The following is a 9,355-nucleotide window of genomic DNA, read 5'->3' on the forward strand; positions in this document are numbered from 1 at the left end:
TCAATGATGAATTCGACAGCTCTAGCAGGGGGAATCCCTGGAAGTTCTTCAGGAAAGACATCTTGGAATTCGCGAACAACGGGAATGTTTTCAATGCCCTCGAGGGGTGCAGCGTTCAATGCGTTCAAGGCATAAAGCCTGGCCTCGGCATTCTGAACCAGATGAGCATTGTAGCTAATTATTTCATCAGAAGGGTGTAGCAGATGGATGGTCTTAGTGGCGCAAACTATAGAAGCAGTATGCACTTTTAACCAATTCATTCCCAGAATGAGATCAATGCTACAGGACTTTAGTATGATGGGAGAGACAAGGAATTCTAGTCCTTCGATTTCAACGGGGACATTGTTGCAAATCATGGAGGTTCGACATTGGCCCGCAGGGGTGTGTACTAATAGCGAAGCGTTCATGTCTTCGCTTTTAATGCCATGCATGAATGCAAAATCTTCTGACATGAATGAATGTAATGCTCCTGTATCAAATAAAACGGATGCTGGTACTGAATTTACGAGGAGTGTACCCAGCACAGTAGCAGGCTGGTCTTGAGCTTCATTCAGATCAACGTGGTTGGCATGTAACACGGCCATAAGACTTGGCATTGTTATTGTGGGGCTGGTTGTTACCACGGCCAGCTGCTGGAAGGGCCAGTTGATTCTGGTTCTGGTTGCATTCCCTAGCACGGTGTCCTGGCTGACCACACCTGAAGCACAGACCATTATTGGGAGTGGGAGCAGGAGCTCGGGGTGGTGGAGCTGGAAGCCTTGGCTGCCTAGATGGTGAAGGAGGCAGACGAGGTGCATCATAGGTCTGCCTTGGGGCACGTGTATTTGGATGGTACATGCTGTTCCGGATCCATATCTTACGCTTCTGTGAGGGCGGGCCCAAAGATGAGCCCGTGTCATGGTTGCGCCTGTGAGAGCTCTGGTGTTCCTGCAGACCGGTCTCGACATTGATGGCCTTGTTTACCAAGGTGGCGAAATTGGAAAAGTCATGCACTAGAAGTGCGAGCTTGATGTCAGCTTGAAGGCCGTCATGGAACTTCTCTTGTCTGCGTGCATCAGTTGCAATGTCTTCTTCAACATAGAGGGACAAGTCTAGAAACTCCAGCTGATAAGCTTCCACAGTTTTGTTGCCCTGGGTGAGGTTGCGAAACTCACGCTTCTTCCTGTCCATGATCCCCTGAGGAATGAAGCGGGCACGGAAGGCAGCTTGAAAGTCTGGCCAGGTGATGATTGTCCCAACTAGTAGAGTACGCCTGTGGCTGTCCCACCATTGAGCTGCGGGTCCCTTCAGAAAGAAGGAAGCAAAGGTGACATAGCGGGCAGGGGCTACATCAGCAGACTCCATTTCATAGGTGATGTCACGGAGCCAGTCATTAGCATCCAGCGGCTGAGTTGAGCTGTGGTACACGGTTGGGTTGAGGCGCATGAAATCCTGCAGAGTCACTTGGGCTGGCTGCTCGTTCATATTGGGGCGAGGGAACTGAGCCATCATATTCTCCATGAACTGGCGATTCATCTCGAGCTGTTGGACCATACCAGCCATGTACTCAGGGGGTGGTGGGGCGTTGTCGCCACGACCACGACCAGCTGGCCTAACCATCCTGCTAATATATAACAGGGGTAGTTCAGCATTGAGAAATTTGCATAGACAAGAATCATTAATGATGAAACATGCATAATGAAAGGAGCATGACAGATACTACATAGTAGTCGACATAACTTACAAAAGGGGTTGGACATAGAGTTTAGTACACAGAGTTCAGTACATAGACTAAGTCATCATAGGCGGCACGCAGGCTCGCGGCAAATGCATCTAATACTAATAAGCAAGACTACATCAGTCCCAGGAGGTACTGTGGAGGTAGTCGTAGCCCGACAACTGGTAGTGAGGCAACGAATAGTCCATGTCAGCGGCCTGGGGGCCGCGGATACTCTGGTGTAGAACCCGACGCTCAGGTGGCAGGAGAGGACCAAGTGCGGGAGAGTAGCCTCCCACCTCTGGCCAACCGACACCGTGGGGCATCACGGTCCTAGCTGGGTAGATCGCAGAACGCGACAGCTGTCTAGATAGAACAAAGGGGTGCAACAGCGTTAGAGCCCTATAAAGGTGCTGACGAGTGGTGTACAACTCGTGGCGAAGAGCTCGCTTAGCTCGGTCCAACCCATCAGCATGCAGAACCAGGCTCTAATGGTGGAAGGGCTCTCGGGTGACAGTGGAGTAGGCAGCAGTGTAGTATCCCTCCGCACCAACGTCGGATGCGGTAGCAATGTGCCTGAAAGGGGAAGTGTCCAACGCCCGATACTCTCCATGAAGACGTGTCAGAGCAGCATAGGCAACATCTTGAACTGCCATCTCGATGGTCACTCCAACACCATGAGCGGTGTGCAGCACGGTAGTGGAGTCATACTCCCGAGAGTAGAGGTGGACGATGGCACGGTACTACTCCTAGTTAAAGTCCTGGTACTCCTCATAGACGGTGTACTCAGGGTGCCAGCGATAACCCAGATAGGTCATCATCTTAGCTAGCACAACAGGTGATCCTGAGGCACCAATAGCCGCCGTGTGGCGCATGACTTGCCTCGTGGGTTCCATCTGAAAACAAAGATGTTTCAATGGAGTCAAATGACAATGTGGATACTATTCAAAATACTATCCTATAGAATAACTATGGCTTATCCAACTTTGGGGTGAACGTGGTAACGGGATCCTAATGTTAGAGTTAGTAAATTCGTTTAACCCGAGTAGGAGAGAGTTCAGAGCCCCAGAGTAAAGGTCGAGAAGTAAAAGATCCTAATACCACCCAATGGCGACGTGGGCCGTAAGGCACACAGCCAAGTTAGTAAAAGTTTTGTAATGACTAGACTCGACTTCGGCCAAGGAGTGTGGAAGGGGGATTCCTACAGGCAGTCGGCTTTGATACCAACTTGTGACGCCCCCGATTCAATCGTACACTAATCATGCACACAAACGTGTACCATCAAGATCAGGGACTCACGGGAAGATATCACAACACAACTCTAAAAACATAAATAAGTCATACAAGCAACATAATACAAGCCAGGGGCCTCGAGGGCTCGAATACAAGTGCTCGATCATAGACGAGTCAGCGGAAGCAACAATATATCAGTACAGACATAAGTAAACAAGTTTGCCTTAGGAAGGCTAGCACAAACTGGGATACAGATCGAAAGAGGCACATGCCTCCTGCCTGGGATCCTCCTAACTACTCCTGGTCGTCGTCAGCAGCCTACACGTAGTAGTAGGCACCTCCAGTGTAGTCGTCGTCGTCGACGGTGGCGTCTAGCTCCTGGGCTCCAAAGTCTGGTTGCGGCATCCGGGAAGAAGAGGAAAACGGGGGGAAAGGGGGAGCAAAGCAACCGTGAGTACTCATCCAAAGTACTCGCAAGCAAGGAGCTACACTACATATGCATGAGTATATGTGTAAGGAGGCAATATCAGTGGACTGAACTGCAGAATGCCAGAATAAGAGGGGGATAGCCAGTCCTATCGAAGACTATGCTTCTGGCAGCCTCCGTCTTGCAGCATGTAGAAGAGAGTAGATTGAAGTCCTCCAAGTAGCATCGCATAGCATAATCCTACCCGGCGATCCACCCCTCGTCGCCCTGTGGAAAAGCGATCACCGAGTTGTCTGTGGAACTTGTCTGGGTGTGTTTTATTAAGTATCCGGTTCTAGTTGTCATAAGGTCAAGGTACAACTCTGGGTCGTCCTTTTACCGAGGGACACGGCTATTCGAATAGATAAACTTCCCCGCAGGGGTGTACCACATAACCCAACACGCTCGATCCCGTTTGGCGGGACACACTTTCCTGGGTCATGCCCGGCCTCGGAAGATCAACACGTCGCAGCCCCACCTAGGCACAACAGAGAGGTCAGCACGCCGGTCTAAATCCTATGTGCACAGGGGTCTGGGCTGATAGAGGCAAAGGTGTCCCGTCTTTCGATGAGATGATGGATTTCGCTTTGGTGGAAGTCGACTTTGACGATCTGACTACGAACGTGCGAGGACGTCGCGCCTTAGCAATCGCTAAACCAACTCCGAGAGGTTATTGACCACACCGGAGTACGATCAACCTGACCATAAGGGTCTGTTTCCTGCGAGCAAACGAAGAACAAGCAAGAAACTGAGATTGCAATCTGGATATTGCGAATATAATATGAAAGCTTTATTAATCAAGGTGGGGATCCGTAAGCGGTCTTGGTCTGGTCGTTGGACACAAACGAAGTACACGAAGTTGCAATGGCTAACTTTCAACTAAACAAATCCCAAGGAAAAAGCTACTAGATGGATCTACTTATATAGGAGCAAGGGGTGGAGGCCTAGGAGGTGGGAGGACGTCCCAAGGCATCCTAAAACTAACCCTAGGTCGTACAAGGCCAATGGGCCCAAGTGGAGGTGATGCAACACCTTTGCACTTGTTGTTTGACTCAGATTCTGCTGCAGCGTCTGATTGTTTCATCGATATCTCAACACTCCGGACGAATTTGAAGGCGAGTCCAATTGGGCTGGAAAGAGCACAAAATCTAGAATCCAAAAAAAAAGAATCACCCAATTCGGAGTCCGTATGAAAAAGTTGTTGTCGTTTTGAGTCAGGTATGTCTGTGCAGTCCGAATCTGAATCCAGAACATGAGAGACTTGGACTCTATCTTCTCTTGGCCCAAAAGTGACGTGAGAGAACTTTTTGAACAGCACTTAAACATCTCTTTCTCCCTTATCTTCATATGTGAATTGTACAAATATCCCATACACCTGCAATTAGACAAAACACAAAAGTGTGTGAAGAATTTTTGTTCTGGATAACATGAATAGATTATTGAATAGTTTGCACTAGAAATCACCTAAGAAATATGCATGTATGCAATATTTTTGGTCGTATCCAAGGTAGTCATGTCCTCATCATCCTCCCCTTTTTGAAAACAAAGCCGTCCTCGGCGTTGCTTAATCTGAAATGTGGCTAACAAAAGAGACAAGGTATACATGTTGTATATGTATATGTCATCCATTTTTACTTCCCTTGATTTTTGCACATATGACACATGTATACATGAGTAACTTTCATAGATCATAAAATATAAAGCCAAAATATTATCATAAGTAGAAGGCATGAACATATTGCAACTCAGTTTGCACATATAAGTGAAGCTCTTATTCCTATCAAAAGATTGACAATATTCATCATTAAACCATCCCAACATTGGTGAATAAACCTTACTTGCATCAAATTTACATGCTACAACATGCTTAAATAAGCAAACATGCAGTAAATCACTGGACACGGAATCATCACCAAGATTAGAGGACATATCAAAATGATTAAACATTGGTTCTTTTGCATCAATAGTTAATTCAATGGGTGCACTCAAAATTGTTGGTATTTTAGTTGTTTGATCACATGATGCATTCATGATAGCAACATGATTCTCTAAAATAGGTGGCGTGCTCAAATCAACAGGTAACTCAACACATGATGTATTTAAGTTAATTAGGGATGCATCATTCTCATGTGAAGTTATATCATCAATACCTTTACTATTACCTTGTCGCGAAGACGTAGCTGATGTCGGCATGTTCAATGACAATGTACCATACACTTGAGATGATGTCACACTCACAATCTAAGGTGTGGCTGCTCTAGTAGGTGCAACGGTGGAGGAATCAACCGATGGTAGTGAGCATGAATTGGACTAGTAGTTGTTGTAGTCACCCAATGCATCCTCCTGTAACTATCTCTCAAAGGTACAAGCACGAACATACATACCAGTAATGCAACGAGGAATATACCTAAATCTTGCATGAATATCATGGTTCAAACCACCAAAAAATCTATTCATTGTATCATCCTCAGATTCTTCTATGTCACAATGATGCATATAAGATTTGAACTCTTGGTAGTAAGCATGAACAGTGTTATTGCCTTGTTTAAATTGTTCAAATTTGCGAAGCAATTCACGACGATAGTAAGGAGGGAAAAATTGTTGTCTCACTACATGTTTCAAATCTTTCCAAGTTGTGGGTTGGTTATCAACGTTTTTCTTACAATGCACACTCCACCAAACAGAAGCAAAACTAGTAAATGCTCTAGTGGCAACTCGTACTCACTCAAGTTCAGAAAAGTCATGGTAACTAAAAACTTGTTCTACTTCAAGCTCCCAATAGTCATGGTAACTAAAAACTTGTTCTACTTCAAGCTCCCAATCTAGATAAATAGCAGGATTAAATCTACCCTCAAATGATGGTAAAGAGATAACCTGACCATGTGCTTGTGTGTGTTGTCCCAACTCTCGTGATGGTGAAGATGTGTTCGTCGTCCAAGAACTTATTTCTCCGGAACCTGTCATGATTAGTAGAAACAAGAAACAAAATTCGAGAATAATGTTCCTATGAACAACTAGGATGTGGTTGTAACGTGCTCACAGTAAAGCAAATATCAATATCTTACAAGTTCTTACCATGCGACAGGTGGTGACAGGCAACCAGCGGTGTTAAATAACTCCGAAGATTTTGTAAAGCGATTGCCAGGGGAACGTACGTATACACGGTGTAGAAATATGTGGACCTGGGTTGGCTATATATGGTAGCAAAAGATTAGCAATAATCAATTCAAAGATGCAATGTTGAATAAACGCTCAACGACAGTATTGTGCTGGTCCTAGGCTAGACCGGACTAGAGACGCGAGCCTAGAATACTAATGAGGTCATGGCATAGCACAACTAGCATCAATGAAGGATAAGTAGCTCTGGACAGCAAGATATAAGTGAAGATCATAACGGCAGTAAAGATAATGATGAATAATAACTGCCAAGCAGGATATATAACAACTCTCCCTCCAACTTTCCTCTTGAAAAGTTTTCTACTAACTCAAGCTTTCCAATGCAAAAAGAATCACTCAATTCTTAATTGATATGAGGAGTCAAAGAATTCTAAAACTAGTCGGAAAAACTGGAACAAACTATATGCGCGAACTTCGGAGGGCAAAAAAACCTATTTAGAAGCTGATTTTGAGACGCCAAATATTGAACAAGTTTTTGTAACTATTCAGATGCGTCTAGTCGCTAGCTTTAATTTGAGTACTTGTGGAGCCAAAACGGAGTTCGTATGAGGAAGTTATGCCATTTTTATTGAACAGTGCACAAAACAGATTCCAGTCCGAATTCAACTACGAGATTGAGTCTAGATAGATCCGAATTTTGTTTTTTTTTCTCTTCTCTCTTTTTTTCCTCACACTTTTTTTCTTTTTCTTTTTTTCTTTTTTTTCTCTATCTTTTTTTTCTCCCTCTTTCCAAGACAAACTAGATAAGATGCAGATTGTATCAGGCGAAGATGTGAATGACCTCAACTATGATTATGACAACGAACATTGCGTACACATGGTGAAAATTGATGGATGGGATGGTGGACAGCGGAAGGGATAATGATGCAGCGGACGTGATTAATGTGAACAGAACTCAAAACTCTAAAGGAACTAGACAGTAAGACCAGCAACTCGACACGATGATGCAACCGATAATTAAATAATGCAAACAATGAAAAGAAAATTGCAAAGGCTTGGACTGGCTAGGACAAAGGATGAATAGATCTAACTTTTGTTGTGGCTTTTTCTTGGACAAAAGGGAAGAAGATAAATCTAATCTAAGGATAACTGGAAATTCTCACCGAGCAACCTGAAAACTGATACCACTTGATAGGGGCGGGGGTGTCCCGATCTTTCGATGAGATGATGGATTTCGCTTTGGTGGAAGTCGACTTTGACGATCCGACTATGAACGTGCGAGGACGTCGCGCCTTAGCAATCGCTAAACCAACTCCGAGAGGTTATTGACCACACCGGAGCACGATCAACCTGACCACGAGGATCTATTTCCTGCAAGCAAACGAAGAACAAGCAAGAAACTGAGATTGCAATCTGGATATTGCGAATATAAGATGAAAGATTTATTGATCAAGGTGGGGATCTGTAAGCGGTCTTGGTCTAGTCGTTGGACACAGACGAAGTACACGAAGTTGCAATGGCTAACTTTTAACTAAACAAATCCCAAGGAAAAAGCTACTAGATGGATCTACTTATATAGGAGAAAAGGGTGGAGGCCTAGGAGGTGGGAGGACGTACCAAGGCAGCCTAAAACTAACCTTAGGTCGTACAAGGCCAATGGACCCAAGTGGAGGTGATGTAACACCTTTGCACTTGTTGTTTGACTCGGATTCTGCTGCAGCGTCTGATTGTTTCGTCGATATCTCAACGCTCCGGACGAATTTGAAGGTGAATCCAATTGAGCTGGAAAGAGCACAAAATATAGAATCCAACAAAAAAAGAATCACCCAATTCGGAGTCCGTATGAAAAAGTTGTTGTCATTTTGAGCCAGGTATGTCTGTGCAGTCCGAATCTGAATCCAGAACGTGAGAGACTTTGACTCTATCTTCTCTTGGCCCAAAAGTGACGTGAGAGAACTTTTTGAACAACACTTAAATATCTCTTTCTCCCTTATCTTCATACGTGAATTGTACAAATATCCCATACACCTGCAATTAGACAAAACACAAAAGTGTGTGAAGTATTTTTGTTCTGGATAACATAAATAGATTATTGAATAGTTTGCACTAGAAATCACCTGACAAATATGCATATATGCAATATTTTTAGTCGTATCCAAGGTAGTCATGTCCTCATCATGGGCCCATCTCCCATTGCACACCTGCATGTTGCGAGGGCGGCCGAAAGCACACCTAGCCTCCCTAATACAAGAGCAGGCATTCCAGTCCAATCCGGTGCGCGCCGCTCCGTCGCTGACGTCAAGAAGGCTTCGGCTGATACCACGACATCGAGTGCCCATATCTTTCCCGCGTAGTTGGTTAGTGCGTATAGGCCAGTGGCCAGACTCAGATCAAATACCAAGATCTCGTTAAGCGTGTTATTATGAAGCAACCGCGAACGCCGACTAGGGCTAGGCCCACCTCTCGCCTAGGTGGTCTCAACCTGCCCTATCGCTCTGCCACAACGATCCACACAGAGGGCCGTCGGGACAAAGGTCCTTTCAGCCCCCAATCCGTGAATCACTCGCAGGTACTCTTCGAGCCGACCCGACTTTAGTCACCATCTGTAGTATGTATATATGTATAATATATACCCGTGATCACCTCCCAAGTGATCACGGCCCGATAGTATAGCAAGGCAGACCGACAAGAATGTAGGGCCACAGATGATAAACTAGCATCCTATACTAAGTATTTAGGATTGCAAGTAAGGTATCAACAGATGTAGCAACAATGTCAGGCTATGCATCAGAATAGGATTAACGGAAAGCAGTAACATGCTAAACTACTCTAATGCAAGCAGT

This window comes from Triticum dicoccoides, chromosome 2B (assembly GCF_002162155.2).
Source record: "Triticum dicoccoides isolate Atlit2015 ecotype Zavitan chromosome 2B, WEW_v2.0, whole genome shotgun sequence".
In the NCBI taxonomy this organism is placed as follows: Eukaryota; Viridiplantae; Streptophyta; class Magnoliopsida; order Poales; family Poaceae; genus Triticum; species Triticum dicoccoides.